Source organism: Macaca nemestrina, chromosome 4 (genome assembly GCF_043159975.1).
Source record: "Macaca nemestrina isolate mMacNem1 chromosome 4, mMacNem.hap1, whole genome shotgun sequence".
NCBI lineage: Eukaryota > Metazoa > Chordata > Mammalia > Primates > Cercopithecidae > Macaca > Macaca nemestrina.
The window spans coordinates 132,038,677-132,066,344 of NC_092128.1; the positions used below are offsets into that span (position 1 = coordinate 132,038,677).

Consider the following 27,668-nt stretch of genomic DNA (forward strand, 5'->3'; position numbering starts at 1 on the left):
GCTGTGACTGTGCACCACTACGCTCCAGCCTGGGTGACAGAGTGAGACACTGTCAAAAAAAGAAGAAAAAGGGAAAAATTAAAAGGAACTTCGTATACCCATTTCTCATCTTAGGCTGGAACACAAACAAGACGTTTATTCTTTCCTTGATTGCAGGTCACCATACCCGCTTGGAAGTAGCTGCTAGATTGAAATTTGCATTAACTCTCTTGCTTATCTTTATTCATTTTCTATTGTGGTTACTAAAACGCATAAGGGCTATCCTCTTAAATTTTTAAGTGTACATTACAGTATTTTTAACTATAAGCACAGTGTTGTAAAGCAGACCTCTGAAACTTCCCAATCTTGCATAACTGAAACTTTAAACTCATTGAACAGCAACTTCATTTTTCTCCACCCACCCCCAGCTCCTGGTAACCAGCATTCAACTTTCTACTTCCATGGGTTTGGCAACTTTAGATACCTCTAAATGCCTCATGTTATGGAATTAGGCTATGTTTGTTTTTCTGTGATTGGCTCATTCATTCACTTTGCATGATATCCTCAAGTTTCATGCACATTATTGCAAATGACAGGATTTCCCTCTTTTTATAAGACTGATTGATATTCCATTTACATATATGCCACATTTTCTCTGTCCATTTATCAGTCATTGGACATTTAGGTTACTTCCATGTATTGGCTATTGCAAAGAATGCTTCAAAGGACATGGGAATAAAAATATCTCTTCAGCATCCTGATTTCAGTTTTTTTGGAATAAATATTAAGAATCTGGATTGCTGGATCTTACTGCCTTTTTTTTTTTTTTTTTTTTTTTGAGACAGGATCTCATTCTGTTGGCTGAGTGCAGCTGTGTGATCATGGCTCACTGTGGCCTTGAGTGCCTGGGTTCAAGTAATCCTTCTGCCTCAGCCTTCCCAGTAGTTGAGACTACAGGCATGTGCCACCATGCCTGGCTAATTTTTTTTTTTTTTTAGGATTGGGTCTTGGGTCTTGTTCTATTGCCCAGGCTGGTCTGGAACCGCTGGCCTCAAGTGTCTTCCTGCCTTGGCCTCCCCAGTGCTAGGATTACAGGTGTGAAGCACTGCACCCACCCTAGAATTCTTAGATTCATGAAATCAACCTAATTTATTTGAGATGTGTGGCCACTTTTAATACATTGCTGGTACCAATTTGCTATTATTTTGATTAATTTTTTTTGCGTCTATGTGAATTCCTCATTTGATTTTTGCATGGTGTTGCATCAGGGTTGTTCTAGATTCATAAAATAAATTGTAGAATGCTGCTCTTTTTCCTGTTCCCTAAAATGGATAATATTAGAATTATTTCTTTCTTAAATATTTTAAAACTTCATGAATAAAACTTTCTGAGCTTAGTGCTATCTTTGTGAAAGCTCTTAAACTATAATTTTCAGTTTTTAAAACGTTGTTGGTTCATTTTGATTTTCTATTTCTTCTAGAAGAAGTATGTTTCAATTTTTTTTTAGGTACTTGCTCATTTCACTCAAGTTTTAATGAATTACTTTTCTTAAAAAAAAAGTTTACATTTTATTTGTCCTCTTCTTCTGGGACTCTAAGAACACAGAGGTTGGAACTTTTGTTATTGTTTCATGGATCCCTGAGGCTCTCTTAATTTTTTTCAATTATTATTTTTGTTACTCTCCTGTTCAGATTAGATAATTTCTCATTATCTTTTTCCATGGTCATCAATTTTTCTTTGTCTTCTTTATTTTGCTCCTGAGCCATTCAGTAATTTTTAGAGAATTTTGGTAATTGCATAAAATTTTCATTCCATTCTTTTAAAATATCTTCGATTTCTCTGTTGAAACTTTCTCAATTTCATTCTATTTCTATTTATTTATTTATTTATTTTTGAGACGGAATCTCGCTCTGTCACCCAGGCTGGAGTGAAGTGGCACAATCTCGGCTCACCACAACCTCCGCCTCCCAGGTTCACGCCATTCTCCTGCCTCAGCCTCCTAAGTAGCTGGGACGACAGGTGCCCACCACCATGCCCGGCTAATTTTTTGTATTTTTAGTAGAGATGGGGTTTCACCGCGTGAGCCAGGATGGTCTTGATCTCCTAACCTCGTGATCTGCCCACATCGGCCTCCCAAAGTGCTGGGATTACAGGCGTGAGCCACCGCGCCCAACCAATTTCATTCTATTTCAACAGTCTTCAATCTTACTTCCTGAAGGATAGTTATAACAGCTGCACTACAGTCTTTGATAATCCCAGCTTCTCTGTCAACTTGGTATTGGTGTCTGTTGGTTGTCTTTTTATCTTTTTGAGATGTTCAGATTTTTCTAATTATAAAAAATTAGAGGCTGGGCACAGTGGCTCACGCCTGTAATGCCAATACTTTGGGAGGCCAAGGCAATGAATCACCTGAGGTCAAGAGTTTGAGACCAGCCTGGCCAACATGGTGAAACCCCATCTCTACTAAAAATACAAAAAATTAGCCAGACCTGGTGGTGGATGTCTGTAACCCCAGCTACTTGGGAGACTGAGGCAGGAGAATTGCTTGAACCCAGGAAGCAGAGGGTTTAGTGAGCCAAGATTGCACCACTGTGCTCCAGCCTGGATAACAAGAGCGAAACTCTGTATCAAAAAAAAAGAAAAAAAAATTAGAAATTTAAAAAATTTTCTAATTTTCTAATTCTTAATGCGTTGAGCAATTTTTTATTGTATTCTGGACATTTTGCACACTAAACTCTGTGAATCTGAATCTTGATAAAATGCTATAGAGATTTTTTTTTTTATTTAAGCAGGTAGTAACCTTACTAGATTCAAGCCACAAATTCCTACCCACCTTCTGTGTGCATTGGTTCATTCTAGTACCAATTCTGTTTTCAAGGCCCTTATAAGAGCTATTTAGATGTGTCCCACTGGTGCACCACCTAAGGGCCAGTATGGGATCTGGGTAGTGTTCTAACCCGTCCTTCAGGTCTCAAAGACTGTGGTTTAGCATCAGGTCCATATATATAGTTTTCCCCTCCAATTTTAATACTCTCAAATTCTAGTGGTTCATTGAGATCTTTCTCAAATCTTTCTGATTATCTGTACATTCTCTTGTTTATCATTTTCAATCCACTTTTATTATTTAAATGTATTCATTTTTATAGTGTTGCTCGTAATCCCAGTGTCTATAGTCTTTGTAGATCTGACTCTATACTTTGTTGTTTCTGTTGGCCATTGCTCATAGTGACTTGTTTTCTTCAGAGATGTGTTTGTTTATTCCGGGCTCCAAGAAAATATACCTGTGTGAATTTGCTTTAACCTAACATTTTCAGTTGGAGTTTTCCAGGACATATATGTGGTATGAATTCTGGCCCAACTCCTCATTATGTATTTGTCATTAGGGATTCTCAGAGACTGTTTTCTTTTTTCAGTCATTCAACACAGACCTAAGAAAAAGACCAGCGATTTTTCCAACATTTGTCTCTATAGAACAGGATTTTCATTTAATGTATTCAGTGAGGGTTTCATTGCTCTAGGGCCCCTTCTCTATGACAAAGCTTCTGACCTGTCCTTTGGTCATATTGGGACTTAAGACTTTGTTTACATTTTTGTGTGTATGTTTCTCTAACACCCTTGATAGACAAACATTCATCCTCAGGAAAAAAGCCAGCTTCAAAAACTGTGTATCATTCTTGTCTCAATCTTTATTATTATTATTATTATTATTATTTTTGAGATGGAGTTTCACTCTGTCGCCCAGGCTGGAGTGCAGTGGCACGACCTCAGCTCACTGTAACCTCTGCCTCCCGGGTTCAAGTGATTCTCCAGCCTCAGCCTCCTGAGTAGCTGGGATTACAGGCACGTGCCACTATGCCTGGCTAATTTTTGCATTTTTAGTAGAGACGGGGTTTCATTATGTTGTTCAGGCTGGTCTTGAACTTCTGACCTCGTGATCCACCCACCTCGGCCTCCCAAAGTGCTGTGATTACAGGCATGAGCCACTGTGCCTGGTCATCATTCTTTATTATTGTTTTTCACTTCCAGCTTGTATTTAAGCTCAGCATACTTAAAATATGCTTTAAATATGTCGTTCAGCATTTTTAGGTGTTCTGCATTAGGAAGTGTGTGTGTGTGTGTGTGTGCTTGGTCTGATATATAGCTTTAAGTAAAAGTTTGCCCACAATTTTTTCCTAAATTATTTCCATTTCCTAATTATTTCCATTTACTATGAAATAATGCTAATAAGCACACCAAATATCAGCAGTGGTTTAATTTTAAAAGTACTTATGAGTTATTTTTTCTTTATGTTCATTTATATTTTCAGAAATTTAAAGAGGATTCTTTGTTATTTTTATAATTAGGCAAAAGTTATGAAAGAAACATGGTAAGGAATTACATGGTGTAAAGGGGGCAAAACAGGAAGTTAGCAATAAATAAAAGAATGAGATGAGAGAATTCTTCAGAAAGGAGGGAATTGTTGAGCTGATTATAAAATTCTTGCCTGAATTCTGTTAAATACACAATGAAATTTCCAATAAATTACATCTCAAAGAAGTATACATTAATTTTTTTGTTAAAGGTAATTTGAAGTGTACTTCCTTTACTTGTACTGAATATAACCTTGACTAAATCTGACTTCATAGAATTTTTGTAAAACTTAATGAGATAATAGTTGAAAAATGCCAGCTCAGATGAAACACACAGTTTTGAAATTTTTAGTAGCATTATATTATGGCAATAAGACTTAAGTGATGAAGTGAAAAAGCTCCTGGTTATTAAGTTACTGATTGAATCAGAGTCAAATGGCATATACTTTTGTTTAAAATTCAGGTGAAGACTTTCAACATAAGACTATATTCCAGTAAACAGTATCCTAACCACCATCAATAGCATTTGTCAAGCACATAATACGGGTGCCAGCATTGTGCTGAGAGAGGGAAAGGTTATACAAGGAAGTGTTGCCGGGTACGGAGACTCACGCCTGTAATCCCAACACTTTGGGAGGCCGAGGCAGGAAGATCATGAGGTTAAGAGATCGAGACCATCCTGGCTAACACGGTGAAATCCCGTCTCTACTGAAAATACAAGAAAAATTAGCTGGGCATGGTGGTGGGCGCCTGTAGTCCCAGCTACTCGGGAGGCTGAGGCAGGAGAATGGCATGAACCTGGAAGGCGGAGCTTTGTAAACCGAGGTCGAGCCACTGCACTCCAGCCTGGGCAACAGAGCGAAACTGTCTCAAAAAACAAAAAAAAAAGGAAGTATTTACCCTTAACTTTCAAATAATTGTTATGGGGATATGAAAACATAGACAATCCCCTTATGCAGCTCAGAATTTATTAGAGGCCATACAATATAGACACAATTAAGTAAAAAACAGAGTTGAGCTACATATCTTTAAATATCTTGTAACTCAAAGTCTTTTTTTTTTTTTTTTTTTTTTTTGAGATGGAGTCTTCACTCTGTCGCCCAGGCTGGGGTGCAGTGCTGAGATCTCGGCTCACTGCAACCTCCATCTCCTGGGTTCAAGAGATTCTCCAGTCTCAGCCTCCTGAGTAGCTGGGACTACAGGTACGTGACACCACACCCACTAATTTTTTGTATTTTTAGTAGAGACTGGGTTTCACCATGTTAGCCAAGATGGCCTTGATCTCCTGACCTCATGATCCACCTGCTTCGGCCTCCCAAAGTGCTGGGATTACAGGCGTGAGCCACCGCCCCCGGCCAGTAACTCAAAGCCTTTGACTCCAGCCCAAGGTGCTCTGGATACAAGAAAGTTCAACTTTATGTCAGGTGACATTCTTCGTTGCCATGGAGTAGAGTTAGAAGAACCTGTTTTATAAGTTTATATATAATTCCCAGTGATGTGTCATATGAAAAGTAGGTGCTGATACAAAATATAGAAATAAACAACAACAAACCTCAAATGATTGAGAGGAGAAATACAAAGTTATTGCATTTAGCTGAGAATTCATGTTGTATTTAATTTTTACTGCAGCTTTCCCTTCTCGGTGTTTGCAAATTAGGTTAAGGAGTTAAATGGATATATTCTGAGAATCCACTATCCCACCTCTCTACATGATTATTTTTTCATTGTATTTATCTCTGTCTGATATGCTGTATATATCTCCTTGTTTATTCTCTCTCCCCTGTTAGAATCCTAGCTTTGTATGGCAGAGATTTGTTGTTTTCAACAACAGGCAAAAACCTTTTCAACCTTGTACCCTCCATCCCTAGAACTGTGCCTAACACACACCAGGCACTTAATGATTATTTGTTGAAGGAATGAATTACTCTGTTATTTAAGAATGAGAGAGAAGCCAGGTACGGTGACTCACGCCTGTAATCCCAGCACTTTGGGAGGCCAAGGCAGGTGGATCACCTGAGGTCAGGAGTTCGAGACGAGCCTGGCCAACATGGCTAAACCCAGTCTCCACTAAAAATACAAAAATTATCTGGATGTGGTGGCGGGCACCTGTAAACCCAGCTACTTGGGAGGCTGAGACAGGAGAATTGCTTGAACCCAGAAGGCGAAGGTTGCAGTGAGCCAAAATCACACCATTGCACTCCAGCCTGGGCAACAAGAGCAAGACTCCATCTTAGGAATGTGAGTGATGGGGAGCAGATGTAAATTCAGGTGAAGCTTCGCTTGCTTGCCCTCCACTCACTTTCTGCTGCTCAGTCCAGCTCCTAACAGGCCATAGCCTGGGGGTTGAGGACACCTGCCTTAGGGAATCATCTATTTCCTTGCGCTTTTCAGCTTCTAGAAGCTGCTCACATCACATTTCTCAGTTCATAGCCCCTTTCTCTGTTTTCAAATCCACGAATATTGCATCTCTCTGACCATTGTCCCATAATCACAGCTCCCTCTGTGACCTTTTTTTTTTTTTAAGATGGGGTCTTGGTCTGTTGCCCAAGCTGGAGTGCAGTGATGCAATCATAGGTCACTGCAGCCTCAACCCCTGTGCTCAGTGATCCTCCCTTTTCAGCTTCCAAGTAGCTTGGAACTACAAGGATGCACCATGATGCCTGGCTAATTTTTAAATTTTCTTTTGTAGAGACAGAGTCTTGCTATATTGCCCAAGCTGCTTTCAAACTCTTAGGCTGAAGTGATCCTCCTGCCTCAGCTTCCCAAAGTTCTGGGATTACAAGCACGAGCCACTGTGCCCAGCCTCTCTCTCTGACTCTGACTTCAGCTGGAAAAGTTTCTTTTAAGGACTCATGTAATTAGGTTGAGCCTACCTGGATAATCTGAGATAATACCCTCATCTCAAAGTCCTTAACCTTAATCACATCTGCAAAATCATTTTGTCCATGTAAGATAACATATTGCACATGTTCTGGGGATTAGGATTTGGGCATCTTCAAGGGACCATTATTCTGCCCACCAAAGAGATGAACAAATATTTTGGGGTGAAATGATACCAAAGGAGAAAGCAGGGTAGAAAAGAAGCACATTTGCCGACGTCTGTGTGACCTCATGTATAATTGAAACATTGATGAAGTCTGCCAATATTTGAGTTGTACTTAGAATAGAGTCTCTTGCAGAAGATCAAAAAAGATCCTGAAAAAAGAATAAGATAGTCAAAGGGGTTGAGGGAAGCAGTTTCCAGACTCTTAGATTAATTGCAGAGTGGAGAGGGTAGAGGTGGAAAGGGTGGTGTGGGAGGGTTGTGGGGGGCAGTGTGAAGGTGGGAGGAGTTGCAGGCTCCCAGATGTACTGTGAAATGTGAAAATGAATGGAGTGAAGAAAAAAGCTGAAAAGTATCATTTCCTTGTCTTTCATAAAAGAAAGCTAAGATAGGCTGGGTACGGTGGTTCACGGCTGTAATCCCAGCATTTTGGGAGCCTGAGGTGGGTGGGTCACCTGAGGTCAGGAGTTCGAGACCAGCCTGGCCAACATGGTGAAACCCCATCTCTGCTAAAAATACAAAACAATTTAGCCAGGTGTGGTGGTGGGCACCTGTAATCCCAGCTACTCAGGAGGCTGAGGCAGGAAAATCGCTTGAACCCGGGAGGCGGAAGCTGCAGTAAGCTGAGATCGCACCATTGCATTCCAACTTGGGCAACAAGTGCAAAATTCAATCTCAAAAAAAAAAAAAAGACCAGAGAAAGAGAGCTAAGATAACTAAGCTCTCTAATAAAAGTAGCTGTTTTGGCTATTTTTATTGGAGAGCTTAGTTATGGAGAGGTAATTTTGGTATTAATGTTTTAAGGGAATTCTTAGCAGAATCAAAAACTGCATGTTTGTCTTCCAAATAAGTGACAAAGACGAAAACAGGTAGAGAATTGCCCAGACATCAGAAGACCAAATAGAAGATTCAATAGCAGAGTATTAAAATGCAGCATGAAATAGACTGACAGAGGCTGGATCCAGGAGGCACTTACCCCAATGATTTGTACCTAATGGTTTAAATTCCACTGCCAAGAAACAAACACTGTCACACTACAGGACTGTATTTGTTTAACAAGTTGCTGCTTGTGAAACATCTTGCTAAAGCTAAATGACCTCAAAAGTCTAAAAGCAAAGTTGAGGAGGGTAATATTAATTAAAACAGAAAAGGTGACTTCTAGTATAGAAAATAGTAACATATCATCTAAAGCAAAACTATTGACCATGACAAACAGGAAAATGACTTATGATAAAAATCTATAATCAATAATACAATTTTGAGATTATCAAAGTTTTATTCTTTGAATCAATATAATAAATAAAATACAATCCATAGGAAAGACATGAAAATCATAACTAGAGAATAATTTTTTTTCTTGCTCAGTTTTGAGACAGAGTCTTGCTCTGTCACCAAGGCTGGAGTGCAGTGACATGATCTTGACTCACTGCAACCTCAGCCTCCTGGGTTCAAATGATTCTCCTGCCTCAGCTCCCGAATAGCTGGGATTACAGGCACCTGCCACCATGCCTGGCTAATTTTTATATTTTTAGTAGACATGGGGTTTCACCATATTGGCCAAGCTGGTCTTGAACTCCTGACCTCAAGTGATCTGCTCATCTCGGCCTCCCAAAGTGCTGAGGTTATAGGCAAGAGCCATCTCACTCAGCCTAGAGAATGATTCTGATTGTTATATGTGAATGACAGATTAGCGATACAAAAATTAAATGTGGATATAAATGATATAAACAATGAAAATAAGTTAGATGGAATGAATAGGATAAGCTTTTTTTACTTTATTGAAAATATACCTTCTTTTCTTATGATTATTTATACAAATTGATTATATGATACACACTAAAAAGCACAAAGATTCAAAAACATTCAATAAATACAGAATTTCAACAAACATTTTATTAAGTAACAATTGTCTCAAAACTTTAAAACCACAGATTATTCAGAAAATAAAGAAACTTCTTTTTTTATTTTAAAACACTATAGAAACCGGCTGGGCACGGTGGCTCACCCTGTTAATCCCAGCACTTTGGGAGGTCGAGGCGGAAGGATCACCTGGGGTCACCAGTTCGAGACCAGCCTAGCCAGCATGGTGAAACCCCATCTCTACTAAAAATACAAACATTAACCAGGCATGGTGGCAGATGCCTGTAATCCCAGCTACTGGGGAGGCTGAGGCAGGAGAATCACTTGAACCAAGAAGGCAGAGGTTGGAGTAAGCCGAGATTGCACCACTGCACTTCGGCCTGGGCAACGGAGTATGAATCTGTCTCAGAAACACACACACACACACACACACACACACGCACACACACACAAAATAACCCCTAGCCACCAAAACCATTATAGAAACATATATTCAGTCATGCGCCACATAATGACACTTGGATCAGTGATGAATTTTGTCTGTGACAGTAGTCCCATGAGATTATTATAATGTATTTTTGCTGTTTCTTTTCTTTGTTCAGATATGTTTAGATACACAAACGCCACTGTGTTGCGGTTGCCTACAGTATTCAATACAGTCATATGCGGAATAGATTTGTAGCCAAGGAGCAATAAGCTCTACCATATGGCCTAGGTGTGTGGTCGGCCCTGCCATCTAACCTTGTGTAAGCTCACTCTATGATGTTCACACAATGATGGAATTGCCTAAAAAAGCATTCGTCAGAAAATAACTCTGTTTTTAAGTGACTGCAGTGTGGTCAAAGCAGGACTCCAAAATAAATTCTTAGCTTTGAATATTTTGTAATAAAATAAAAAGGTGAAAATAAACAAAATGAAGCATTCTAACTAAAATTTAAAAATAAAGAAAATAATTATAGTATCTACTTACATGAAACTTATCAATAAATGTATTTTAGAAAAGACTAATAGAATGACTAAAGTACTAGTTATTTTAGTATAAAATATACTAGATATAAAATAATTTTAGTAATATTAATTAGTAAACAAATAGTAATTAATATTAAATAAAATATAGTAAATAAAATGCTAAAATACCTGGGGCCGGGTGTGGTGGCTCACACCTGTAATCTCAGCACTTGGGAGGCCGAGGCCAGTGGATCACTTGAGGTCAAGAGTTTGAGACCAGCCTGGTCAACATGGTGAAATTGCTACTAAAAATACAAAAGTTAGACCAGCCTGATGGTGCACACCTGTAATCCCAGTCACTTGGGTGGCTGAGACAGGAGAATTGCTTGAACCTGGGAGGCAGAAGTTGCAGTGAGCAGAGATCACGCCACTATACTCCAGCCTGGGCAACAGAGTGAGACTACATCTTAAAAAAAAAAAAAAGAATGACTAAAACACTAGCAAGTATCAAAAAATGAGAGAAAAAAGGAGATGTAACAATAGAAAATAATAACAATGCATTATTATAAATGCAATTATGAGGTATACGTAATTATATTCTATCAATAATGAAACATCTTAATGAGATGTATTTTTAGATAACATAAATTGACAATGGCAAATTGATATAAGATCAAATAAGAAGTTGAAATTATACTAAGGAATGAAACAAATGAGAAATATTTAATGTGAGTGTTTTCTGCTCCCTGTCTTTACAAAAAGAAAGCTATAAAATTTATCCTATCTGGTAGATGTTCCTGTTCCCAATACCTGACCAAGATAACCAAAAGTACTTTAGAATAATGTCATTTGTGAATACAAAACTATGTGATTAATAACAATGTCAGTAAGTAGAATTTAATGATACATTAAAATAATAATATAAAAGCACAAAAGGTTTATCCCAGGTATAGAAGTAATCAATATTAAGGAAAACATTAATATATTACTATACTTTATAGTACATCTCTGAAAAATGAGTCTATAAATCAATGAATAAGTAGGTATTAAAGGGCGTTTTATCAAGTCAATCCATTATTATTTTAAAGTCTTATAAAGACATAGAATACTTCCTTAATATTGTGGGGAAAAGAAAGAGAGATCAGACTGTTACTGTGTCCATATAGAAAAAAGTAGACATAAGAAACTCCATTTTGTTCTGTATTTGAGATGCTGTTAATCTGTGACCCTACCCCCAACCCTGTCCTTGCAAGAGACATGTGCTGTGGTGACTCAAGGTTTAACGGATTTGGGGCTGTGCAGAGTGTGCTTTGTTAAACAAGTTCCCTGGGTACTTGAGATTAAGAGAATGGTGATGACTCGTTCCACCCCTTCAAATATTATCAAGAGTATATTCTAAGCTATTAATAAGAATTGACATTATTCTCCAAGGAGAAATAAGCCCTCTAAGGATTTCTCTTCAAACAAAGCACCTAACAAAAATCCCTTTTCTCCCTTTTTAGTTAATTCACTTTTGAAAGTTATGAAAACCAGTTTTGTGTATCCTGGCTATCAAGGAGGTTAGAGACTCAACTTTTATCTGAAATAACTCAAAGTATCTGATATAATTTGAATGTTTGTCCCCTCCAAATTTCATGTGGAAATATGATCCCCAATGTTAGAGGTGTGTGGTCATGGGGTGGATCCCTCATGAATGGCTTGGTGCCCGCCCCAAGGTAATGACTGAGTTCTTTCTCTGTTAGTTCACTGAAGAGTTAGTTGGTTATTTATTTATTTATTTATTTATTTATTTTGAGATAGAGTCTCATTCTGTCACCCAGACTGGAGTGTAGTGGTATGATCATGGCTCACTGCAACCTCTGCCTACCAGGTTCAAACGATTCACCTCCCTCAGCCTCCTGAGTAGTTGGGGATACAGGCACTGGCCACCATGCCCAGCTAACTTTTTATATTTTTAGTAGAGATGCAGTTTTACCATGCTAGCCAGGATGGTCTCAATCTCCTAACCTTGTGATCCACCCGCCTTGGCCTCCCAAAGTGCAGGGATTACAGGGATGAAGGGCTGGTTGTTTAAAGGAGCCAGTACCTCCTCCTCTTTCTCTTACTTTCGGTCTCTCCATGTGATATACTGGCTCCCCATTCACCTTCTGCCATGATCGGAAGCTTCCTGAGGTCCTCACCAGAAGCAGATGCTGGCACCATGCTTCTTATACAGCCTGCAGAACCATGAACCAAATAAACCTCTTTCTCTCTAAATTACCTAGTCTCGGGTATTGCTTTATAGCAATGCAAAATGGACTAACACAGTAACCTCGAGGCACTAGTTCTCATCCTGCTGCCAGGTGGGGCACTGCTTACTTACTCACCAGGTGCTGCTATGGCAACACAGCACAATGAAAAGCAGAAAGCTCACTTTTATTTCATAGGGGTTATCTGGTCTGAACCCCCCATTTTGCACATGAGAACATTGAACTTTGGAAAGGAAAAAATGGGTTATGTAAGAGCAAACGCTTACTGGCAGAGCTAGGGATGAATCACAATTTATAGAACACCCACCACTCACTCTTTGAACAGCCTTAGGAAAAATATTGCACTTGCTGTTACATTCTTTTTTTGTTTGTTTTTGAGAGAGTCTTGCTCTTTCACCCAGGCTGGAGGGCAGTGGCGTGATCTTGGCTCACTGCAACCTCCACCTCCTGGTTTCAAGCAATTCTCCTGCCTCAGCCTCCCAAGTAGCTGGGATTACAGGCGTCCACCACCACACCTGGCTGATTTTTGTTATTTTAGTAGAGACAGGGTTTCACCATGTTGGTCAGGCTGGTCTTGAACTCCTGATCTCAAGTGATTCACCCGCCTTGGCCTTCCAAAGTTCTGGGATTACAGGACCTATTACATTCTTGCAGGTGAGAAGAGTGAGACTTGGAGGCATTAAACAACTGTCCAAAGATCACACAGTAAGAAGAAGCAGAGAAGAGCAGACAGAGCATCCAGGATAAGTTTGTAATTTTTATCTTTTATAGTATTTCATAAAATAATGTTAAAATGTTTATATCTCTCTCTTTTTTTTTTTTCTGAGACAGAGTCTTGCTTGTCACCCAGGCTAGAGTGCAGAGGCACAATCATAGCTGCCTGCAGCCTCGACCTCCCTTGCTCAAGCAATCCTCCCACCTCAGCCTTATGAATAGCTGGGACTACAGGTGTACACCAACACACCTGGCTAATTTTTTTTTTTTATTTTGCAGAGATGGTGGTCTCGATGTGTTGCTTGGCTGGTCTCGAACTGGGTTGAACCAATCCTCCTGCCTCGGCCTCCCAAAGAGTTGGGATTACAGGTATGAGCCACCATACCCAGCCTTGTACCTCTTTTAAATACTTGTTCACTATTTATTCAGTGAGGTCAGGATCAGCATATCACCTACCATGTCAAGGGCAAACCACCACAGCAGAAGTCCAGAGCAGAGACCACATTTCTGATTTAGTATGACAGGTTGACATGGCCTGGGACCCTGTCTCTTCATCTGGTTTGGAGACAAGAGTTTTGGGTTGGAACTCAAATTTGGTGGTTCCATAGCCTGTGTACTAGGGGCTTTGGCACTCAGACATCCTGATTCCTGGACAAATATACTTTCCTTGTGAACCCCTCTCTGAAAATCAAAACTGAAGATGGCATTGTTTTCCCCTCCGAGGTCATTCCAGGGATATTTCTTGTCCACCTACGTTGTGTAGAGTAATAAGCATGAGACCAGGCAGGCAGGGTCTAGCCTCACCTAGAGGATAAGACCAAGCTGAAACATGCAACTGTATTTTCAGGCTGTGGTTTAACATTTGTCTCTGGAAATTCCAGCCAGGTGGGGCTAGTCTTGACCTCTCTGGCTTCTTTGGGAAGCTTTCTTTTCTGGTTCCTGATGTTTGGCTTTCTGCAGGAAGGTGCCTGTAAACCTTCTTCCCGTGGACTCTGACCTTGCTGCTTGTAGTCTGATCTTTGGTTTCTTTCTTGCAGGAGAAGGCTTGCACTGCACAACTGGAAGAAACCATTGCTTTGGGAATTTTCTATCCTGCAGCCCTCAGCTACCATCTGCTGGAATGCTGCCACCATGACTGCTAGAGACACTTCGTGGAAGACCACAGGATGTGTCACCTTTTCTCATGGGCTCATTTTGTGAGCCTGGCACAAGGTACCATTCGTTCCACCTATGGGTTTGAAGGTCAAGTCTCTGCAGCACCTGTTTAATCTCTAGAAGAGATGCTGATAAAACTTGGAAATGTCATAGCTCAGGTATCTCCGTTATTATTGAAACCACCTTGGCAAAAATTATGACAGTGAGAGAAATATGACATAGAAAAATTATGATAGGGAAAGAAATGTTACCTAACTGATTCCATCTTGCTTCTAACCTCCAAGCTAGTTCATTCTTGGGTATAGACCAACCTAACCATGGGAGAAATTTAATTTATAATTTGACTTTGAATCAAGGATGATAGGAGTCCTTTTCTAAAACTGACCTTCTCCTTGTCCCAGTACCGACACTACCTTTGTAAGACACATGAAAGGCCATGAGATTGGAATTGTAGGAGGGGTCTGAAATCTGCTAAGATGTAGGCATAGTTAAATAATAACCTGCCATTGTTCCATAGCTTGCTTTCTTATAATCCCCAATCACTCAGGATTCATGAAGCCAAACATCACAAGATTTGTGACTTCCCCAATTGCTCATATAGATAATATCACTATTGTAGAACCTAAGAGGGGCCTTTTGAGATGTTTTCCAGACTATTGCATTCTTACACCTAACTCCATTTGGACCCTCGTGACTCAACCCAGTCCTGTGGTCCCCACCCAAAGCCCGACTCAGCTCATGAGGACTGTTTTCCATACCCCCATATTTTATCTCCAGCCAGTAAGCAATACCCATTGTTTAGCCCCTCCCTGCCAAATTATCCACAAAAACCCTAACTTCCAGGCTTTCAGGGAGACTGATCTGAGTAATAAACTCCTGTCTCCTGCTTAGCTGGCACTGTGTTTATTAAACTGTTTCTCTATTACAATACTGCTGTCTCGGTAAATTGGCTCTATCTGTGCAGTGGGGGAATCCATCAGGCAATTACATGATTACTCCCGAATACTCCTTAATACTTAATTAACAGCAATACTCATAAAGTACTATTTCTAAATATTTATTCAACACAGTCCCCAGAGGCCCAGTGGCATGAACCATGACACTCAAGTTCCTCAAACTGATACCTTAAACTTTCTGGGCTTTATTCACTTCCCAGATATGATGGAAATCAAGTTTCATTGCTTCCCTTTAAGATGTTGAAATTATTTCTGATTCATGCGCTAATTGCATCCAGTTCTCTCTCCTGCAGTATTTTTGGCTCAAGCCAAATGGGGCTTGTTGCATTTTATCCTCATTCACACCATATATTTCTACACTGTCACCCCTTTGTCCAAGTCATTTCTTTTGCCTGAAATGCCCTTCTCACAGATGGATCTCTGCCTTCCCACAGTCCACTCATGCTTCAAAATGCCTCTAAAAATAAAGATGTCAAAAAGACAACTGCAATAGTATGTTTATCATAGCATTATTCACAATAGCAAAGATGTGGAATCCACCTAAGTGCCTATCAAGGGAAGATTGAATTTAAAAAATTTAGTATATATATGCCATGAAATACTACTCAGCCATTTAAAAGAATGAAATAAAATGTCTTCTGTAGCAACATGGATTAAACTAGAGGCCATAATCCTAGGTGAAATAACTCAGGAACAGAAAACCAAATACTGCATGGTCTCACTTGTAAGTGGGAGCTAAACAATGGGTACACATGGACATACAGAGGGAATAATAGAGAGTGGAGACTACGAAAGGTGGGAGGCTGGGAGGAAATGAGGGCTGAAAAAGTACTATTGTGTACAGTGTTCATTATTCAGGCGATGGGTACATGAAAAGCCCAGACTTCACCACTCCACGATATATTCTCTAAGAAACCTGCACTCGCACCCCCTAAATACGTATAACTACAAACAAAATTTAACCCAAAACAAACAGAAAAGCACAAAATGCTTCCAAATGCCAAATGTTTTATGCTGTGCTATGCATCTGTGTGGTGTGGGGAACACGTTCAACATTCAGATAGTTTTCTGTCTACCTCAGCAGGTACTTTCTGCTGGGCTCCCTCTTGTCTCTGACAACCTGGGATGCATGCAGAGTTCATACACATACACACACACAGGTGTATAAATACATATATACATATTACTACATATATACATATTTATAACTACACATATATATATGTATTTATCCTATCTGTCTATATCTGTCTGCTTATCTATCTATCCATCTCTGTATCCATCTATCTGTCTATCCCTATCCATCTATCTATCTGTTTCTCTCTCTCCATCTACACATATATATTTATCTATCTTCTATCTATGTATCCATATATTGATCTATATCTATCTATGTATCTATCCCTATCCATCTATCCATTTTTCTCTCTCTCCATCTATATATATCTATATTTATTTATTTATCTATCTATCATCTATGTATCCATCTATTCTCTGTATGCCTATCTATATATCTATCATCTGTTCCTATCTGTTCCTATCTGTTCCTATCTATCATCTGTTCCTATCTGTTCCTATTCATCTGTTTCTCTCTCCATCTATACATATCTATCTATGTATCATCTATTTATCTAATTAGTCTCTCTATTCCTATCCATCTGTTTCTCTCTATCTATACATATCTATTTATCTATTATCTATCTATCTATCTCATTTATTCTTCATGGCATGCCTTTGTGTCATTTATCTTTTATTGCTTCCAACAACACTCTGGAGTATAAACTAATATCCCCTTTTCAGAAGCAGAAACTGAGATGCAGAGCAATGAAGCCACTTGCCCACTTTTTCCTTTGATTTTATCCTATTGGAACTTTGGGACCAAAAAAACATACACAAATCAATAAACATAATCCAGCATATAAACAGAACCAAAGACAAAAACCACATGACAATCTCAATAGATGCAGAAAAGACCTTTCATTCTCCAGAGAAGACCTTTTCTATTCTCCAGAGCATCTAGCACCATGCTTCCTTATTAAATGAGTGAACACACATGTTAAATAAGAGAATATGTCAGGATGCTACTGTCTGATTTTCTTCCAGGCCTATTGCTTGGTTGGGCCCATGTGTGTAATGTCAGGGTTGGATATCTTGGCTGCTACGACATACTCCATTTGAGGAATAATTTAGACGTGTGGCCGCAAGATAAAAATATCAGTCTGGCTCCTGGTTAATGAGTGTTTCTAATTAAGCCACAATATACAGTGCTCACAGCCAAATACAGTGTGGCTCCGGTGATAATTCACCAAATAGTCTGTTGTCTTCATTATCTCATTCTCTGACATTTCCCTGCTCAGTTTATAAATCCCTGTGGAATCATGGCCTCGATCTCTTTAATGAGGCCTTTAAAAACTGGGGGAAAAATTATAGCAGCAGATAAGGTTGGCTCCACTGTAGACCTACTTCATAAATGTTTCTCCTCCCTCTAGTGAAGTAAACACCATTTGATAGACCAAGGAGTTTAATTCCATGTGAAATGGTCAGGGAATATGATTGAGTTAATTCTTCAAGCAGCAAAAGAATATTAAAAGCAGTTTCTGTCTTCTCTGAGCTAGTGCCTAATAGAAATGGAAATATTCCTTTGCTCTAGTAAAGAGAAGGGTAGAGGCCAGTGGCTCATGCCTGTAATCTCAGCACTTAGGGAAGCCGAGGCAGGTGGGTCATCTGAGGTGAGGTTCAAGACCAGCCTGGCCATCATGGTGAAACCCCATCTCTATTAAAAATACAAAAATTAGCTGGGCGTAGTGGTGGGCACCTGTAATCCCAGTTACTCAGGAGGCTGAGGCAGGACAATCACTTGCACCTGGGAGGTGAAGATTACAGTGAGCCAAGATGATGCCACTGCACTCCAGCCTGGGCGACAGAGTGAGACTCAAAAACAAAAAAAAAAAAAAAAGAGAGAAGAATAGAGTAGAGTGGAGAGTCTGGCTTTCATAGTCATGAACCCAAGTAATAACCTTCTAATGTTCAATGTTTACTGAGCCCCTACTGTGTGATAAACCATGGGGTAGGTGCTGAGGTTACAGCAATGAGTAGGGAACTCAGAGAAAATTATGCAGTGGCATGGAAAGTACTGAGAACCATCAATGAGTAGGAGGAATACATAACCCTGATGGACCAGACATGCGTCTGCAGCACACAGCCCCGTTTCCAACTCCTTATATGCCCTCATTGGAATTTTAGGTGCAGAACAGGACCGGGGGCCTTGTTTCCCCCATTTCCTTGCCAGCAGGATTCTGGTTTACATTGTGCTCTGAGAGTCACACATGCAAGATTTGGAAGGAGGAAGAGAAGCAGAAGCCATTTCCACTCCCCTGCCAGTCACAGGCAGAATCAAAGGTTTGGGCAGACATGCAATTTGGCACTGCAACACCTGTTGGTGGTGCTGCGGGCAGCTGTGATCTTCCCTGTGGGTTCCTGGCCCGAGCGACAGTGGTGGTTTCTTGTTTGCTTGAATAGTAGCGCTGTACCTCAGAGACAGGAAGTCTTTCTTGACTTTTGCTGCTCTGCCCTTGATAATCATTGCTCAGAGAAGACTGGGGCTCTTAGTATTAGCGATTCTAATGAATAGGAGTGGCTTGTCTTCCCCTCCAATCATCTGCCCAATTGTACTGAGACACCTTAAAGGCAGAAGCAGCCCCTCCACCCCTGAGGAATCTCATCTCTCCTTGCTTAAACTCTGCAATGATGTTACTTGAGAGAGTCATCGGCAGAGAACCAACCTCAAGATGTCTCTCAAGAGCCACCCCTGCCGCCTCTCATTGTCTCTAGGTGAAACCTCAGCTTATTCTAGAGAGATATGTGCAAGATCTGACCTATTGCTATCAAAATAATAGCAATCATTTGTAATTAGTGTTGGTAGAATTTCAAGGAATACGGATGGGAATAAATTCCGAGAGGTGCAGATCTGAAATCTGGGAATATTTTTCTTTTGGGAGAGGCTCTTAGTAATTCCATTCCATAAAATTTAAGTTTTTTGAAGAGTGTAGCAAATATAGGCATGGCCGCGTTTCATGAGGGATCTGATATTTCATGATGTTAAGTTTGTTACCCAAGCAGAGAAAAACTATAGCTGAGATGCAGGCTGAGTGCAAAGGGAACATGACGTGGATAGTGGAAAAGGCGAGTTCTGAATAACACTTGTGGCCTCATAAGCAATTACAGGCAAACAAGCAAAATGGAGCACTATAAAATATATGCACCACTTCTTTGCTTTATGTAAATATTTGCTTACAATAATCAATTACCTTTTAAGATTCTTCTCCTCTTCTCTTAAAATTATACATAAGGAATGTTGATGGGAGTTAAACCAAGTGTTTATTATTCACGTTAAGGAATTGATATGATTTGACTCTGTTTCCCCACTGAAATAACATCTTGTAGCCCCCATAATTCTCCTGTGTTGTGTCAGGGGCTCAGTGGGAGATATTTGAATCATGGGGTCTTTTCCATGCTGTTCTCGTGATAGTGAATAAGTCTCTTGAGATCTGATGGTTTTAAAAATGGGAATCTTCCTGCACAAGCTCTCTCTCTCTCTCTCTCTTTGCCTGCTGCCGTTCATGTGAGATGTGACTTGCTCCTCCTTGCCTTCCATCATGATTGTGAGGCCTCCCCAGCCACATGGAACTGTAAGTCCAATTAAATCTCCTTCTTTTGTGAATTGCCAAGTCTCATGTATGTTTTTATCCACAGCGTGAAAATGGACTAATACAAGAATATTAAAGAGAGATTGGAATTGAGCAGAATAACCAACATCAGCCAGAGATGGATACAGTATCTGACGGGACTAGAACCTTTTCCTTTTTGGGCAGAGAGTAAGTACATCTTTATTTATACAATGTAGAGCTGTATTATGTTAAGAGGAAGTATAACATTGCTGCTTTCTTCATATTTTGAAGTTAAATATGAAGAAAGTATTCACAGATAAGGAGAAGTCAGAGGGTTGTCTGTGTCAGGTTTTTGTCTATTGGTATTTGGCACCCTTCTAGCTTCTTTCTGTGTCTTCCCCACGCTGCAAGTCTCATTCTTTAAGATTTATTTAATCATTTTGTAGAGAGTTGACCATTTTCCATCACAGAGGGCCAGTGAATGTAAGAAACTGCAGAATTTACCTTCAAGTTAATTCAACATGAATATATAAATAAATAAATAGATGAATTCACTGTTGGGTACTCAGCAATTGGAAAAAAAATCTTGTAAATTTTTCTAGTCTGTGGTCTTTCCCCCAAATCCAGGATATCTACCGAAACCCTAGAAAGAGAAAAAGTAAGCTTCTTTCACAGGGCTGGAGGAAAGGGAAAATGAAGATTTTCTGGCCAATAATTCAACCTTTTGCCATGTTACAAACCAGACTATGGTAATGTCTCTTGCTTTCACTGTATTTTCCATTTGATTCCTCATTGTGCTTGATTATTTTTTTTAAGAACTTGACATCATCACAAACCCTTCTAGAGTCTTTCCTGCCTTGCAGGAGAGAAGTCTCGAGATATATTTCTTAGAATCTCCATCTCCATGTGGTTCCAAGTTAAAACTCTCCAAAGACAGGGCAAGCATTAAGAAAAAAAAAAAAAAAAGGTGGCACCAAGATGGCCAAATAGGAACAGCTCCAGCCTCCAGCTCCCAGCATGAGCAACACAGAAGATGGGTGATTTCTGCATTTCCAACTGAGGTACCAGGTTCATCTCACTGGGGCATGTTGGGCAGTGGGTGCAGCCCAACGAACGAGAGCTGAAGCAGGGCAAGGCATCGCCACACCCAGAAAGTGCAAGGGGGAAGGGAATTCCCTTTCCTAGCCAAAGGAAACCGTGATACACAAAACCTGGAAAATCGGGTCACTCCCACCCTGATACTGCGCTCTACCAAGGGTCTTAGCAGAAGGCACACTAGGAGATTATATCCCCCGCCTGGCTCAGAGGGTCCCATGCCCACGGAGCCCTCCTCATTGCTAGCACAGCAGTGTGAGATCGAACTGCAAGGCGGCAGTGAGACTGGGGGAGGGGTGCCCGCCATTGCTGAGGCTTGAGTAGGTAAACAAAGTGACTGGGAAGCTCGAACTGGGTGGAGCCCACTGCAGCTCAAGGAGGCCTGCCTGCCTCTGTAGATTCCACCTCTGGGGACAGGGCATAGCCAAACAAAAGGCAGCAGAAACCTCTGCAGATTTCAATGTCCCTATCTGACAGCTTTAAAGAGAGTAGTGTTTCTCCCAGCACAGAGTTTGAGATCTGAGAACGGACAGACTGCCTGCTCAAGTGGGTCCGTGACCCCTGAGTAGCCTAACTAGGTGACATCCCCCACTAGGGGAAGACTGACACCTCACACCTCACACGGCCGGGTACACCTCTGAGACGAAGCTTCCAGAGGAATGATCAGACAGCAACATTTTCTGTTCAGCAATATTCACTCTTCTGCAGCCTCCACTACTGATACCCAGGCAAACAGGGTCTCAGGTAGACCTCGAGCAAACTCCAACAGACCTGCAGCTGAGGGTCCTGACTGTTAAAAGGAAAAATAACAAACAAAAAGGACATCCACACCAAAACCCCATCTGTATGTCACCATCATCAAAGACCAAAGGTAGATAAACCCACAAAGATGGGGAAAAAGCAGTGCAGAAAAGCTGGAAATTCTAAAATCAGAGGGCCTCTCCCCCTCCAGAGGAATACAGCTCCTTGCCAACAATGGAACAAAGCTGGACAGGGAATGACTTTGATGAGTTGAGAGAAGAAGGCTTCAGACAATCAAACTTCTCTGAGCTGAAGAAGGAATTACAAACCCAGTGCAAAGAAACTAAAAACCTTGAAAAAAGATTTGACGAATGGCTAACTAGAATAACCAATGTAGAGAAGTCCTTAAAAGAACTGATAGAGATGAAAACCGTGACACAAGAACTATGTGACAAAGGCACAAGCTTCAGTAGCCGACTCAATGAACTGGAAGAGACAGTATCAGTGATTGAAGATCAAATGAATGAAATGAAGCGTGAAGAGAAGTTTAGAAAAAAAGAGTAAAAAGAAATGAACAAAGCCTCCAAGAAATATGGGACTATGTGAAAAGACCAAATCTACATCTGATTGGTGTACCTGAAAGTGATGGGGAGAATGGAACCAAGTTGGAAAACACTCTGCAGGACATTATCCAGGAGAACTTCCCCAACCTAGCAGGGCAGGCCAACATTCAAATTCAGGAAATACAGAGAATGCCACAAAGATACTCCTTGAGAAGAGCAACTACAAGACACATGATTGTCATATTCACCAAAGTTGAAATGAAGGAAAAAGTGTTATGGGCAGCCAGAGAGAAAGGTCAGGTTACACACAAAGGGAAGCCCATCATACTAACAGCAGATCTCTCAGCAGAAACTCTGCAAGCCAGAAGTGAGTGGGGGTCAATATTCAACATTCTTAAAGAAAAGAATTTTCAACCCAGAATTTCATATCCAGCCAAATTAAGTTTCATAAGTGACGGAGAAATAAAATCCTTTACAGACAAGCAAATTGCTTAGAGGTTTTGTCACCACCAGGCCTGCCCTACAAGAGCTCTTGAAGGAAGCACTAAACATGGAAAGGAACAACCGGTACCAGCCATTGCAAAAACATGCCAAAATGTAAAGACCATCGAGGCTAGGAAGAAACTGCATCAACTAACGAGCAAAATAACCAGCTAATATCACAATGACAGGATCAAGTTCACACATAACAATATTAACCTTAAATGTAAATGGACTAAATGCTCCAATTAAAAGACACAGATTGGCAAATTGGATAAAGAGTCAAGATCATCAGTTTGCTGTATTCAGGAGACCCATCTCACATGCAGAGACACACATAGGCTCAAAATAAAGGGATGGAGGAAGATCTACCAAGCAAATGGAGAACAAAAAAAAGCAGGGGCTGCAATCCTAGTCTCTGATAAAACAGACTGTAAACCATCAAAGATCAAAAGAGACAAAGAAGGCCATGACATAATGGTAAAGGGATCAATTCAACAGGAAGAGCTAACTATCCTAAATATATATGCACCCAATACAGGAGCACCCAGATTCATAAAGCAAGTCCTTAGAGACTTACAAAGAGACTTGACTCTCACACAATAATAATGGGAGACTTTAACACCCCACTGTCAACATTAGACAGATCAATGAGACAGAAAGTTAACAAAGATATCCAGGAATTGAACTTAACTCTGCACCTCGCGGACCTAATAGACATCTACAGAACTCTCCACCCCAAATCAACAGAATATACATTCTTCTCAGCACCACATAGCACTTATTCCAAAATTGACCACATAGTTGGAAGTAAAGCACTCCTAGCAAATGTAAAAGAACAGAAATTATAAAAAACTGTCTCTCAGACCCCATAGTGCAATCAAACTAGAACTCAGGATTAAGAAACTCAATCAAAACCTCTTAACTACATGGAAATTGAACCACCTGCTCCTGAATGACTACTGGGTACACAATGAAATGAAGGCAGAAATAAAGATGTTCTTTGAAACCAATGAGAACAAAGATAAAACATACCAGAATCTCTGGGACACATTTAAAGCAGTGTGTAGAGGGAAATTTATAGCACTAAATGCCCACAAGAGAAAGCAGGAAAGATCTAAAATTGACACCTTAACATCACAACTAAAAGAACAGGAGAAGCATTCAAACACATTCAAAGCTAACAGAAGGCAAGAAATAACTAAGATCAGAGCAGAACTGAAGGAGATAGAGACATAAAAAAACCCTTCAAAAACTCAGTGAATCCAGGAGCTGGCTTTTTGAAAAGATCAACAAAATTGATAGACCACTATTAAGACTACTAAAGAAGAAAAGAGAGAAGAATCAAATAGATGCAATAAAAAATAATGAAGGGTATATAACCACTGACCCCACAGAAATACAAACTACCATCAGAGAATACTATAAACACCTCTACGCAAATAAACTAGAAAACCTAGAAGAAATGGATAATTTCCTGGACACTTACACTCTCCCAAGACTAAACCAGGAAGAAGTTGAATCCCTGAATAGACCAATAGCAGGCTCTGAAATTGAGTCAATAATTAATACCCTACCAACCAAAAAAAGTCCAGGACCAGAAGGATTGACAGCCGAATTCTACCAGAGGTACAAGGAGGAGCTGGTACCATTCCTTCTGAAACTATTCCAATCAATAGAAAAAGAGGGAATCCTTCCTAACTCATTTTATGAGATCAACATCATCCTGATACCAAAGCTTGGCAGAGACACACAAGAAAAGAGAATTTTAGACCAATATCCCTGATGAACATCGATGCAAAAATCCTCAATAAAATACTGGCAAACCAAATCCAGCAGCACATCCAAAAGCTTATCCACCATGATCAAGTGGGCTTCATCCCTGGGATCCAAGGCTCGTTTAACATACATAAATCAATAAACATAATCCAGCATATAAACAGAACCAAAGAAAAAAACCACATGATAATCTCAATAGATGCAGAAAAGACCTTTGACAAAATTCAGCAACAGCCCTTCATGCCGAAAACTCTCAATAAATTAGGTATTCATGGGACGTATCTCAAAATAATAAGAGCTATTTATGACAAACCCACAGCCAATATCCTACTGAATGGGCAAAAACTGGAAGCATTCCCTTTGAAAACTGGCACAAGACAGGGATGCCCTCTCTCACCACTCCTATTCAACATAGTGTTAGAAACTCTGGCCAGGACAATCAAGAAAGAAATAAAGGGTATTCAATTAGGAAAAGAAGTCAAATTGTCCCTGTTTGCAGATGACATGATTGTATATTTAGAAAACCCCATCGTCTCAACCCAAAATCTCCTTAAGCTGATAAGCAACTTCAGCAAAGTCTCAGGATATAAAAATCAATGTGCAAAAATCACAGACATTCTTATACACCAATAACAGACGATCAGAGAGTCAAATCATGAATGAACTCCCATTCACAATTGCTTCAAAGAGAATAAAATACCTAGGAATCCAACTTACCAGGGATGTTAAGGACCTCTTCAAGGAGAACTACAAACCACTGCTCAATGAAATAAAAGAAGACACAAATGGAAGAACATTCCATGCTCATGGATAGGAAGAATGAACATGAAAATGGCCATACTACCCAAGGTAATTTATAGATTCAATGCCATCCCCATTAAGCTACCAATGACTTTCTTCACAGAATTGGAAAAAAGTACTTTAAAGTTCATATGGAACCAAAAAGAGCCTGCATTGCCAAGACAATCCTAAACCAAAAGAACAAAGCTGGAGGCATCACACTACCTGACTTCAAACTATACTACAAGGCTACAGTAATCAAAACAGTATGGTACTGGCACCAAAACAGAGATATAGACCAATGGAACAGAACAGAGCCCTCAGAAATAATACCACACATCTACAACCATCTGATCTTTGACAAACCAGACAAAAACAAGAAATGAGGAAATGATTCCCTATTTAATAAATAGTGCTGCAAAAACTGGCTAGCCATATGTAGAAAACTGAAGCTGGATCCCTTCCTTACACCTTATACAAAAATTAATTCAAGATGGATTAGAGACTTACATGTTAGACCTAAAACCATAAAAACCCTAGAAGAAAACCTAGGCAATACCATTCAGGACATAGGCATGAGCAAGGACTTCATGTCTAAAACACCAAAAGCAACGGCAACAAAAGCCAAAATTGACAAATGGGATCTCATTAAACTAAAGAGCTCCTGCACAGCAAAAGAAACTACCATCAAAGTGAACAGGCAACCTACAGAATGGGAGAAAATTTTTGCAATCTACTCATCTGACGAAAGGCTAATATCCAGAACCTACAAATAACTCAAACAAATTTACAAGAAGAAGACAAACAACCCCATCAAAAAGTGGGCAAAGGATATGAACAGACACTTCTCAAAAGAAGACATTCATACAGCCAACAGACACATGAAAAAATGCTCATCATCACTGGCCATCAGAGAAATGCAAATCAAAACCACAATGAGATACCATCTCACACCAGTTAGAATGGCGATCATTAAAAAGTCAGGAAACAACAGATGCTGGAGAGGATGTGGAGAAATAGGAACAGTTTCACACTGTTGGTGGGACTGTAAACTAGTTCAACCATTGTGGAAGACAGTGTGGCGATTCCTCAAGGATCTAGAACTAGAAATACCATTTGACCCAGCCATCCCATTATTGGGTATAAACCCAAAGGATTATAAATCATGCTGCTATAAAGACACATGCACACATATGTTTGTTGTGGCACTATTCACAATAGCAAAGACTTGGAACCAACCCAAATGTCCATCAGTGACAGACTGGATTAAGAAAATGTGGCACATATACACCATGGAATACTATGCAGCCGTAAAAATGGATGAGTTCATGTCCTTTGTAGGGACATGGATGCAGCTGGAAACCATCATTCTCAGCAAATTATCGCAAGAACAGAAAACCAAACACCGCATATTCTCACTCATAGGTCGGAATTGAAAAATGAGAACACTTGGACACAGGAAGGGGAACATCACAAACCAGGGCCTGTTGTGGGGTCCGGGGCGGGGAGTGATAGCATCAGGAGAGATACCTAATGTAAACGACGAGTTAATGGGTGCAGCACACCAACATGGCACGTGTATACATATGTGACAAACCTGCACGTTGTACACATGTACCCTAAAACATAGAGTATAATTTAAAAAAAAGAATGTAGAAAAAAAAAAAGGAAAACAAGCCCCCCAAAAAATGGCAAAAAAGAAAGAGAAGCTATTACTATTATGATTAGTAGTAGTATTGAAGGCAGGTGCACATAGTCACATAGACAGATAGCCAATATGAAGTAGTGCCTCTTGAGAAAGCTCCTAGAATTTACCTGGCTTGCAATTGTGGGCAGCTGACATTGGTGGTGTTGGCATTATTTGAGCTTCCTGAGATTTGCTGTGGGTTCCAGGTGAGCTCTTGTTCATTATTTCCTTCTCAAAGCTTCTCAATCATTCTTGCAGCCCTTCCAATAATTATGTAAGCCCGTCATGCCCTCTGTTAAAGCCTTTTCTACTTAGAATACCTAGGGTGGCTTTTGTTTGTTGATGGAATATTGATTGCAAGACCATAATCATGAGGTAGGGTTTTCATCCAGTGCATTTTTAAACAAAGAGCAAAATGTGGAAGGGATATTGATGCAGGTGTATAAGAAATTGGCAGCATAACAATGTTTTGAGAATTACTAAACACATACTTCGTGGGAGGAACTGTATACACTTTTCTCTGAATATGTATATGGAATGAATCATCAGAAATGTTTATTCCAGTTTATGCTCAATGGGAAGTAACAATATAATTTAAGCTATATGGTTAAAGCTCTAATTCT

The 27,668-nt window shown here is 39.9% G+C and overlaps 1 protein-coding gene across 1 annotated transcript in view; it reads left to right on the plus strand.

Moving 5' to 3' along the window:
- The window catches only part of LOC105466768 (uncharacterized), a 68,914-nt gene that overhangs the window by 20,598 nt on the left and 20,648 nt on the right, over positions 1–27,668 (plus strand). The window contains exons 4-6 of the mRNA XM_071094149.1: positions 13,422–13,511; positions 14,180–14,354; positions 20,006–20,127. The gene's annotated coding sequence lies outside the window, so the exon portion shown is untranslated. The remainder of the gene's footprint in view (positions 1–13,421; positions 13,512–14,179; positions 14,355–20,005; positions 20,128–27,668) is intronic.